The sequence below is a fragment of the Gymnoscopelus braueri genome, assembly GCF_963280865.1.
Source record: "Gymnoscopelus braueri genome assembly, chromosome: 8".
Classification (NCBI taxonomy): domain Eukaryota; kingdom Metazoa; phylum Chordata; class Actinopteri; order Myctophiformes; family Myctophidae; genus Gymnoscopelus; species Gymnoscopelus braueri.
This window is the reverse complement of record NC_137609.1, coordinates 6,823,719-6,836,679: the sequence shown is the minus strand read 5'-3', so window position 1 is coordinate 6,836,679 and position 12,961 is coordinate 6,823,719. Positions and strand designations below refer to the sequence as shown.

General features: G+C 37.1%; 1 long non-coding RNA gene across 1 annotated transcript; it reads left to right on the top strand.

The window, feature by feature from the left end:
• The first annotated feature begins 322 nt into the window (after nucleotides 1-322).
• Nucleotides 323-11,837, top strand: LOC308090588. The gene is made up of 2 exons (XR_013933639.1): nucleotides 323-3,206; nucleotides 3,345-11,837. It is a non-coding gene; the product is annotated as an uncharacterized lncRNA (long non-coding RNA).
• The last annotated feature ends 1,124 nt before the right edge of the window (nucleotides 11,838-12,961 follow it).

Here is a 12,961-nt window from a genome sequence, read left to right as displayed (position 1 = left end):
GTATATTTCTGGAATATCGAAAGTAGCCAAACTTAACATTATCCATATGAGGACTAATTGGTTGTCCTATGTATAGGGTCAGTTTGCCTAGTAGTTTGATAGTAAATCAAAATAAAACATTACAACAATTAAAAATTTCACAGCATAATAGTGCTTGCCCAGACTTTTGTTCCCTGCCATAGTAGCATCATCTATATATATATATATATATATATATATATATATATATATATATATATATATATATATATATATATACACACGCACACACATACAGTATACATACACACGTCTCACACACACACACACACACACACACAAACACCTTTAGGCCCGATCTCTCTCAGTCACGCTTTTTATAGTTGTTAGGGTTTTTATTTTGTGCTGTTCTCTCGTGTTTCATTTCCGTTTCTGTCAGTGAAACTATGTTTGCTATTGTATTTGTTCTCAGAAACTAGTCGTATTGAACGGTAGTTGAGCCTGCAGCTATTTGTAATGTGTTTCATGTTAGGTTTATTTTAGTGTGTGCAAACATGCGACGTTGCTGTCGTTTTTCATGCGGTGTTTATTTAATCTTTCTGCTTGGTTATTTCACTACCTGCTGTTGGTCCGGTTTCTTCTGTTTTCTTCTGGTGATCACAGTCATGTTAATTACACATAGCTTCCTCTAGGGCTGGGCGGTATGATTACAATTAGTGATGCTAATCTTGGGGCACGCTGGGCTCTTAGACCTAGCCGGTTGAGTGTCTAAACGGAAGTACCGGAATTTTGGTGGAAGTACCGCCCCAAGGAAATGACGTTGACGCTTTACAAATCTGTTTACATTCTCCGTGAATGAAACGAGTGTTGTGATTGGTCAAAAAATATCATTTCCGGGGGGAATACGTACGACGGAAGTCCGGCCCCTAGAGACACTCTCTGCTTTAGGTCGTGAACTGGCTCTTCTCTTCGCGGATGAGTAAAGGCTGGGAACAAGGCTAATCTAAGGGGGGAAACGACCCGCGGGTGCCCGCATTTATTAATAATTTGACCCACCCCGCCCAAAAAGTTTACATTTCTTGACCCGCCCTGGCCCACCCGCACATCACTAATTACAATTAATGAACGATTATACATTTATTTAAAGAGTAATGCGACAAGCATTTTAGTTTACTTTCACTATTTCTGTACCTAACCATTTTACAATGAAGTTTTAATGTCAATTCATTAAAAAATATATATTTTAAAAAATTATTTAAAAAAAAAACTGCATATCGGTTATTCGATTAAACTACATGAGCAAGATTAAAGTATTTCACCCAAAATTATTTTCTATCAATTACACACCCCATAAAGCCTTGAATTCGTGGAGATTTTTTTTTTTGTCACATTCTTAAGCCAATAATTTCATGACCGGTGGAGTCTCCGGTAGGAGACTCAAAGAGTAGGAGACTCATAGAGTCTATTGACCGATGACCCGGTCATCAAATTATTGGCTCAGGAATGTGACAAAAACAAAAAATATCTTCACAAATTCAAGGCTTCATGGGGTTGTGTAATTGATAGAAAACGAGTAATTTTTTGGGTGAACTTCTCCTTTAAGTCGGTTAAAATATTGGCTCTAAAATATCGGTTTCGACATATTTTCGGTTAATTACCCCCAGCCCTAATAACAATATCACACACATACATAGTTACAGTCAACCATTACGCGCAACACTTTGCAGTTTGCTTGCTATGCACAAAACCCAATCTGCAGGACTTGAATCGTTTCACCTGAGACGTGAGACACTGCAGTGAGACGAGATGGAGATGTCTAGCAGAACATTCTTGAAGGATTGTAATGGCGAGATTGAGTGAGGGTCACGCTAAGTGAGGGGAGGGGGCGGGGGGGGGGGATTTCAGACAAAGGACACGTCTGTTTTTCCCGTCTGTCTGTCTCGTCTTTCTGTCCGACCGGCTATCTTACTTCTCTCTTTCCATAAAGTCAGATTTATATTTTAAGCTTGAAATACGTCACAGAGTTAAGAAAACTAGGGGTAGTAAGAGTAAACAATTAAAGAGATAACAGTTTTTTGTTTTTTTGGGTCAAACTACAGTTTATACCACAGTACAAATATTCTATATAAGAAGCACCAACTCTACAACAGATAAAACTTAAGTTTTCAGACAGTTTTGATGCAGAAACACAAACAAACAGCAGCTAGAACATAACAGTACCTTTTGGGATGTAGGGAATACCCTGTCAAGTGCCTATTAGTACTTATTTACAGCTAACTATGTATACAGACAGAATATTCCGTTTTTCTCTCTCCTCCTACATTGCACATTATACAGTATATACAGCTTGATGGTCTATCAGATATGATGCTATATAATATGCTAACTACTGCAACAGTAATGCTGGTCATGAGTGTGTCCTATAACAGAGCGCTATTCATATTCATCTATTCATAGAGGTCGCATCTGCAGTTTCTTGTTTTTTTCTCCTGCTAGTATACCAATACATTATGGAGGATTCAAAGGTTCAAAACGCATATAAGAGATTTCTTTTTTTACTTGTAGTGACAGAAATAACCATGCCATAATAAGATATGTAAAGTTAAAATGACAAGAAGACATTCTAACAAAGAAAAATTAACCGTTTTCTTCTTTTCTTGATGCTGCTTTGACATTTTAAGAGTAATTATTTTATTTTCAATTCAAGCTGTGTACAAACCCATTGCTTTAATGACAGGGTCTTCCCTGTCACTGTCATTAAAGAAATTAGTCTTGGGACAGTGAACTGGCACATTAAGAACAGCAGGGGGAGTCACACTCCAACTTGACGAGTTCAGCCCACATACTGAGTGAACCACAAATACATTTTGAGAATACCACCATTCAATATATTTTCACCTCAGCTGGGTTTAAAAGGAGCAACATTCTACGATAGAATATTGACCTTTGTCATTTTGGTATACAAATAGCATGGGGTGGTGGATGGTTTCATTCATAACACCATACAGTACAGTGCCATGAATCAATACAGACTTCTAGCAAGGGTGGCTCAAATTTAATATACAGTATATATTCTTCAATTCTCCACACGGGCACATGTCATTATTGTAGGGGGAAAAGGTTTGTCATTTAAAGTTGTAAAAAAATATATACTATCAAATTGTTAGCTGATTTTAATTCAGAACGCTAACAATGAGACCAAGATAAAATGACAACATAAAAGCTTTGTATATCAAAACGCGGTGCAAAGCACCAAGTTTGACAGCTTGCCAGATCTGCTACTTCTGTGTGACGCTGTATAGGATGATCAAGTAGGGCGCTAATTTACGAAAAAAACACCAAAAGTTGACATATGGAGATAAGAGGTTTCTGCCCGACAACAACGATTACGTCATTAGTGGGTGCCCTATACAAGGCTTTTTGCTAAATGGCAGGACACACCCACTCATTTGCATACAGCTTGGATTTGAAAAGGCCACGCAGTGAGATAGTGGTTCAGACCGAACGTGACATTTTGACGTAAAGCACAGTGTAAATATTGGGAGACATTTTGGCTAGATAATCAGTTTTTGATTATAGGAATGTTTTAGGCCTTTATGTTCGACCAAGCAGAATGACAGTGTCCATTGTATTTGCATTATATCTAACACTCAGAACATTACCATAGCAGATTAATTTTTTACAGAGATTATCATTACTATGGCATGATTACTCCTGGATCTACTGTACAGTTATGAGCCAGGGCTTACACCGGATGTTATGAATGTCTCTCACAGACACACGCACACGCACACACACACACACACACACACACACACACACACACACACACAAAACACACACACACACACACACGCACACACGCACACACACACACACACACACACACACAAACACAAACAAACAAACACACACACGCGCGCACGCGCATGCACTCACGCACGTGCGCTCACACGTGCACACACACACACACACACTCGTGCGCATGTACAATCTTGTTTTTTATGTCTCTTTTTATGGTTTAGCAAAGTTTTCAAATGGCAAATGAAATATTGTGGATCGTCTGTAGGACCTTCTACAGCTTGAGGATGTTGACATACAGTTACAGTAAAACATTTATTACAACTGTTATAATGCCCCTATGAACATACACAGTATATTCTCTTAAACGTCAATCAAGTAGTGTACCAGGTTTAAAAGATAACTACATACATACATAAATACATAAATAAATACTATAAATTCACAGCACTATGATTGAGTAAGAAAAAAAATATTAAAAGCGATCATATCAAAGCATAGACTACCTTTATTTTGGAACTTTAAATCCTCCATAATACAGTGTTCCACACTGAGTTAAACAGCTATTATGACTAACGGCAAATAAAGAAATAACCATAATGGAGAAGGTTTAGTTTCATACACTAAAAGTTTTCAAAATGAAAGCATTTAATAGGCAATGTGATACAGTTAATCCCTGTCATCCAACAGTTATAATAAGAATACGTTATTACCACTGACAATAATAACACAGACAACAAAAGTATTTGTTCCGATTTTTAAGTGATGTACAGCTACGTCGTCTACCATACGTAGATTAGGTTTACTATCTTTACCACACACACACACACACACACACACAAAAAGCATCTCCAGATTTTACTACTCACGTTGGTGCTTTCTCTCTCTCTCTCTCTCTCTCTCTCTCTCTCTCTCTCTCTCTCTCTCTCTCTCTCTCTCTCTCTCCCCGTGTGTATTTATCAAGCTACCCATTTGAGTTTGTTTTCCTTTTAGCAAACCATCCATGTCACAACAAATCTTACCAGAGTACCATGTTGTAAACGTTTGATTTTATGAACAGGCTAGCCTAGCTCGGTGGTGCTCAACCTTTTCAGGCCACGACCCCCCAAAGTAATCATATTTGAACTGGGGACCCCCCCCCCATATTTAGTTTTGACTCTGAAAATAGCAGATCTACAAGCACACAACGCCTCGCTTTGCGAGGCGTTGTGAGCTTGTAGATCGGCTATTTTCACAATGTAATTTTTTGACAATTTGGCCACTGCTGTTTGACCAGTTTTTATAGTATAGTTTGTTGATTACTTTTGATGCAGCTACTGCAGTAATGGTCTTTTTTCTTTATTTTTTTGTTAGGTATTAAAAGGCCTTAAATTGACACCTCACTGCCATTTGCCCCCCCCCCCCCCCCCCCCCCCAAAAAAGAAAAGAAGATCATGTGGGGACCCCCCTGGGGGTCCCGACCCACAGGTTGAGAACCACTGGCCTAGCACACATCCATAGAACGTCAGCAAGCATTGCAGTCGTGTTTCAACAGCTTTTTGCTTATTAGGGAAGGACCTTGCTCTTTTTTACAGTATGTGTGGCCCTATACAGCAGTGGTTCTAAAATGGTCCCTTATTGGTCTGTAACTCTCAGAGTTACAGGGGGTTCCTTTTGAAATCAAAAAGATTAGAGAACCACTGTTCTACAGAACACACCAGGTTAGGAACATATATAGTGCATACCGTAATCTTTTTTGGTAAATACTTCACAATGGCCTTAGCCTGCATGTTAGCCTATGGAAAAACACAATCAACACTCTTTCAAATCCTTAATGAAAATCTCCCCCCAAATGCACTTACAAGGGTCCAACTCCCAACGATAGAAACTTTATTACAGTAACTGTTCTATTACAATGCATGTGTAAAGTGTTTTTTGCGTTGTGTGGTTTGTTACACCCTCGTAAGTCCATGACGCAGAGGGGACTTTAATTTAGAACCTGCACAGTATTAAGTGTACTTAACAACAAAATAAAAGATAAGGCCATTGTAGAAAGTAATCCTCTTGTTTTTTAACATAATGAATGGGGGCGTGGTTGTGATTTAGTTTCTAAAGATTAAAGATCGATCCCTCTCTGTGTTGTATAAGAGATCTGTCGTCAAAAGTGTTCAGCTAAGTCAGGTTCTATGGAAAGACTATTTATAAATATGTGCAGCATACCTGAAATATGCATTCCTATATAGTCTGGAACATTCCACCACCTATAGCCTATTCTGGCATACATTTTATACACTTAACGGACTTAATTGTGAATGGTGATTTCTAACGTTTAAATCTTTTGACACATATGTTGGGTATTTGATCATGTGATAGCAAACATTGCCTGCTATTATTATTGTTAAAAATCCAGCTGATATTATACCGTAGTAATAAAATAATCACAATGCCTAAAAAATCGGACTTTCCCAAGTACTGATTATTTTTAACCACATCATTGCTACACACAAAAAAACTCGCCAGGTTGTTATAACGTCACAGACATAGCAAAGCTGTATGCTCGCGTTGTTGACTAGTCCTAGACAACATACTGTACATTAAGTTATCCTTCCGTTTTCCCCCCGTTTTAGATGTGCATTAGTGTCTCTTTTATAGGGTGTAGCGCTATTTAAAAAAAACATGTAAAAAAAGAAAAAAAAACAATAATACTCCTTTACTGTGATGTTGGACACTGTTTCAACCCAACATGTAATAATTTATATGTCATGATGGACATGCAGATTTTTTTTCATAGCAACCATGTACAGTAATGCTGTAGGGATTCAGACAGGGTTGGTGGCGGGTGAACGTACAAACGGGGGGCCATGCTGAACAGTATAGAAGTCACAATGGGAATTCCCTGTCGTTTAGATGTTTGTAGGACGTTTGCTTTCATGAATACCAAAGACTGGTACGATCATTTAGGATAAAAAAAAGCATTTTATGGACTTTTTAGTGGAGAAAAATAACTTTTTTTCTATGTGTATGGTTATATTATCAACATGTGGGTTCCTATAATAATCTGGCAAAGATTCCTAAAATTAGTTTTTTAGTCTTTGTTTTGTTTTGTTTTTTTGTTCGTATGGCAGGGTGCTTGTGGAAAATGCATCTTATGTTTTTCGTCACTTAATTAATCACTATCGGTTGTCTCTCTCTAGTCTTGTGGTGTTGTTAATTTAGCCTCTTTAGACCAAAATAGCATTTTGCTTTGTTTTGTCTTATAAAGAAATGCAACAAAACAGCAAAATGAACCTGACACAGTAGCTGTGATGTAAACTATTGCATGTAAACAACATGTATTAGACTGTAAATGTTGCATTGCTCCTCTCTCTGACAACACATCATAGTAACTATATATACATGGGTTATGTTTTTCAGCCAACTAAAGCCGGATTCATACTTAGTCGCCACGCTGGTGTTGGCATGCCGTAAATAGCAGATACTGTATACAAGCTCACAACGCGTCACGTTCGTGACGTGTTGCGAGCTTGTAGATCTGCTATTTACTGAGCGTGACACCGGCACGCAACTAAGTATAACTGAGGCTTAACTAAATTTACACCAGCGATTCGCCAACCTGTGGGGCCAGGGGCCCACTGGTGGGCCCGTGAGGGTATTGCAAGCGGTCCCCCACACCCCAAATAATGGGCAAAACACTATCAATTAAAGAAAGTAACATCAATATTTAAGAAATGATGTAAAACTTAAAAAAATGCATTTTCATTGTTATATACCTATAAATAGGAACTGATTCAAGCCAGAACACAATCAATTGACTGATCATTAAAATATAAACATGCGGCCCACCCACCTGACCACTGAACACGACAGGCTGCCGTTGCTCCGTGGTCAGATTCGAGATTTTCAAGTGAGCCCTGATCCAGAGAAGGTTGGGAACCGCTGGCGTAGTTTAGAGACCTTTTCAACCCAGATATAGTTTGTCTACCTTTGATACAGTTTGCTCTTCCTGTTTGTTTGTTTGTTTGTTTGTTTGTTTGTTTGTTTTTTTAAATCATATCTTTATGTTCTGTCTAAGCCTATCCCTAAAATATTATACTAACAGAGTAGAAGATCACCTCCAGACTAAATTCATCGATTTATACTTGAAATGGACCAAGATGTTAATTTTGCACATCTTTGTAGATCATTTTATTAAGCCAAAAAACAACGAGACATGCAACTTTAAAGTCAGCAAATTCAAGTCACATCTCACTCAAAAACGGCTCATCTTCTGAGCTTTAGTTGTCATTAAAAAAAAAAAACGTACTTATCGATTCATTTTGATAAAATAACATTTAGGGGGGGGGGGAAATAAACCAAACTCTCAAGATGACTTTTAATAATCACCCCAATGTGGTCCAAATTTGTGATACATCAAAACCATTCACAAAAACGACACAATATACTATATTTTTCTAATATCAGTACATCCACAATGTAAACCCTTTGGTCAAATTGCATTGGCATCTTCTCACTGACGGTGAGGGAGGTAATTCTAATTCTAATGCTGTATATCTTTCATTCTGTTTGTTCAATACATGACATTAATCCATCTGGGACATGTTTTCTAAACCTGTAGTAAGGTTGCATTTCTTAGATGTTGACATACAATTTATTTTAATGACAAATCAGAACTTAAACGTGCCCTTGGTTAATAGAAGCTTAGGATTTGTCACATCCTTTGACTTTCAAGCTTTTTTGCTGCCATATATTATATGTAGATGCTTTTGTAAAAAGGACAAAAAAATGCACTTGGGTTGAACTATGAGACGTGCTTATGAATATGTGTATATTTTGTTGGGCTCTGTGGCCTACTTTAGCTTGCTATTTTATTATAACCCTAAAAATACATCTACAGAATACGAACTTGGCAGAAGTGGAGCTGTTGTAGTAAAAGGTAGTTAACATCACAACTAAGCAACCCTAAAACATATGCTGCAGTAGTGTGTTTTTGAGTTTGTCTTTGTTAATTTATGCTCCAAGTTGGTTTATATTTTATTATTTTTACTGTTATGAAACAAGCTTGTTTGAAATGTAATGACTGCTGTTATTTTTTGAAATAGGGGGATAAGGTTGTTTTTATTTTTTATTTTTTATTATATATATTTTTTATTGTATGTGCAAGGAAGTTTTATAATTTGACTTGTCAAACACTGGACTGGGGGGTGAGTTTTCCAACATTTCCAAGTTGAGAGATGGCTGTATTTTTGACAGAACAGCGGCACAGACTGCATCCTTAGCACAGACACTAGCAGGCTCACAGACGAAGCACATTCTCCCAGTTACATAGAAAAACACGGTGACTTAAAAGACAAGGTCACCCTTCATCGAATCAAATAGGTGTCAGATTGAAAAAATGGATATTTCATTTCTGCTGTGCACTTCCATCAATTTTGGGATGTATTAACACACATTTAAGGTATAATGAATCAGGTTTTCCTTCCAAATTGTTGCATGGCATGGGCTGGTAACAATATTGAACCGTTTTATGTTAAACTTCCTCTAAACCTGTACTGTTCTCTTGAATATTTTTTTATTATCTTTTGTTTAAACATCCAAAGGGATACCACTTGACAGCTATCCAATTAACTAAATCACCTGGTATGCTCTTATATACGTTGTAAACGCCAACTACCACTTATCAAAACAGAAAAGAGATTTGCACTAGACTTATTTTGGTCTTCTTTTTATCTAAAAGCAATATAATTCAGCTCACTCAACACCTTTTTAACCCGTTATGAATCAGTTTTCATGCCCCGCGAGGGCAATGATGAGTATTGGTGATATTCTACAAGTTTTTGATTTGATTTTTTCTTTTTGTTGTTTTGTTTGTTTGTTTGTTTGTTTATATATAAAAAATATATATATCTTGGCTTTGGAATACACATGAACTTCGAAATATACATTTTGTTGTCAACGGCCGGTTTGACCGGGCTGCCCTTAACCTGTCCTATAGTGTTAGTGTTCAGTTTAGATGGGGCATTAACACTTATACTGTTTCCTCCTGTGATTGTGTTTTGGACAAATCTAACAGCTTTGTGTGAATCCTTATGAGAGGATGTACTGTATGTGACCCGCTACTATATTAAAATGTCATCCATCGTCTACAATGCCATCCATCAAATGGCTGCGCATACAAAAATGACGTGATATACCAAAACATTACCCCATCAAGTTAACATGCTTCGACTGTCCACTGACGCACATGCTTTTGTTTGTAAACAACTGTGTTATATATATATATATTATATATTTAGGCATATTTGGTCACCTTGAGTGCTTTTGTTTCCTGGGACATTACAAAAAAAAGAAGAAGAAGAAATGCTTTAAAGTTGAAACAATGAGATAATTCTTGGAACAACGGATGAATTAAAATGCACATTTTGTTATACACAACAGCATCACTGACTACGTAGAACATTTGTGTCCACCAAACTGTACCATAATCCATAATTTTTTCAGCTAGGTCATTGACAAAAGACCCACACGATGTCTCCATTTTTTGTCGAATCAATAAGTGTAAAAATCCTCAATAATTCACGACAGCAAACTTTTCACCATCTTTATCTGGACGTATAGTAGCTTTCCTGTTCTCACCGCTTTGTGGCGTTGTCGAAAGGTGTCGCGGTTCGTCTACTAAATATGTTTGTATGTTAGAGGAAGCATAAGTATGTGCCTTCTTGTAATCTCCTTGGTGAGCTTTGTTATTATTGAGAAGCTGAAGCCAGCCAATTGTGTTTGCACTAAAAACCAAATTGCTTTTTTTTTCGTGATGTAGACTATTTAAGCAAGCTTGTTGCGTCACTTTAAACCGTACAGTATGCATGAGGGTGAAATTTGGTAAAGTCTAGGGCTAGAGCTCTCATCTGTTGACCTGTAAATCAGTGCAGCTTAGAGGATCTTTGTGAATATCTTGGCTTAGTTATGCATTCAGTTTTTTACGATTCCATCTCTTTACTCTTCGAGTTCTGTCATCGACAACTTTCCACAGTAAAAAAAAAAGAAACAAAAAAAATACAATAAAAAAGAAAAAAAACGAAAGAAAAAAACTGCAAAAGATAAAATAAAATAACACATACCATGAATAATACAAATATGGCTTTAGTTTTTTCACATGCCACAGCTGGACAGCTATTACCTACACGACTGTAGTAGAGATATTCATTTTTTTTCTGAAATCCATGGGAATGCATGAGTATATGAGGTCGCCTTGAGACTATATGGTCAAACTGATTTAAGTTGTTTTTTTTGTTTTGTTTTTATGAAAACTTGTATTTATAACTTATGTTTGTGTTGACATCTAAGAGAAAGGCCTAAATGCTTTGAGTCTTACAAATGCACCTTATTCATGTCAGTCCATGGTGGGGGGGGGAAAGAAAAAAAAAGACAACAGGCTGACGATGTAATATCTCTGATTTAGCACCTTACTACACAGCATGTTTTCACTTTATGACAGTTTTTAGCTAATCTTCCATGCGTATGATTTCCAAAATTAATCTTTTTTTCTGTTTTTGGTGAAATTGTTTTTAAAGGGATGTGCCAAAGTTTGGAGGCGATCTCCCCAAGTGTTTATAACTTCTCATTTTATTTCTTTCTGTCCTACTTCAGTTAAAAGCAATGGTATGTCAACCTTTCCTATAACAGTGTGTGTGGAAGCAAGTTATTTCAGCAACAGTATCATTACTTGCCATTTTACAATAAGCCCTGTATTTCACATATATTTACCAGTGATGTGTATTTGTTATTATAAAGAAAATAGCCGTAAAATGCTTCATTATGTTACATAATATTGTGACTTTTTTCGAAAAACTGTGAAGACTTATCTTGCATATACTTTATACAGAAGTATTAAGCCTTAATACAAAAGACTAAAAAAAGTGTGGAAGAATAAACTGATTGTTGCTAAGTAAGGATGATTTTTGTAAATGTTACCAGCACTTTTTTTGTAATTTTCACTCTGAGGTATTGTACAAGTTCAAGCTGTTTGTGAAGTTTGATTATGAAGGAATAAAAACTAGTACTTTCCTGTACTTCACAGAAAGTCCTGTTGGCTGTAGTCTGTTTTTCATTATACACAGAGAGTCTCGTCATGAATAAATAGCCCTGGCATATCTCAGCATATTAATCAATTTATACAGTAGGCTTAACAGCATTATTTATTGCTCTATAGTTCATGGTTCGATCTCAGAGCTCTATTTATCCAAGAAAGAGATTTCGCAAGTACATAATTTATGTATTTAAAAACACCCTGATTCAGCGTCATTACAGTGTCACACATTCACACCTATAGGTGCCAATGCTGCACGCATGCAAGCTACTGTATAGTGCAGTGATTCTCGACCTTTTCTGGATTTCTATCTTGAAAGTGTTCGCAATTGTATAGCCAGGGAAGCCATTGATTGTACTATTAATATGAATTGGAACTTCAAACACACAAAAATACATTACAAGGGCACACATATTTTTCAGTTGATTCTGATGTCCCACACACTTGAAACAACATGTGTCTCAGTGCTTGAATCCAAAAGTCCAGAATGTACAGAATGCACACACACACACACACACACACACACACACACACACACACACACACACACACACACACACACACACACACACACACACACACACACACACACACACAATGTCCATGTGCAGGGACACATATAGCCATAGAAAATGTGTATAATTTCGTATATGATTATGAAATAACAGGGTGCACAACACTCAATTTGAAAACAGGCCATCGCACATCCATGAGATTATACAGTGCTGGTCATCTTTTTATTGTACTTTGCTCAGCTGGTGCCACCGGTAGCAAAACTCTGAACACTTGGTATAAGCGGGACTTGATCAATCTTTGTGTATTTGCCCCTTTTTGGCTATGTTCCTCCTTCCAACCATCCAATGCAACTAGCAGTAGCATATGGTAAATGGTAAATAAAAATAGTAAATGCTAAATGGTGCATTCATATGGTGCTTTTATCCAAAGCGCTTTACATAGATTGTGCATTACATTCACCCATTCATACACACATTCAGACACTGATGGAGGAGGAAACCATGCAAGGCACCAACCTGCTCATCGGGAGCAATTAGGGGTTCAGCATCTTGCTCAAGGACACTTCAACACTAACTCTGGGGAGCCCAGGATCGAACAGGGAAC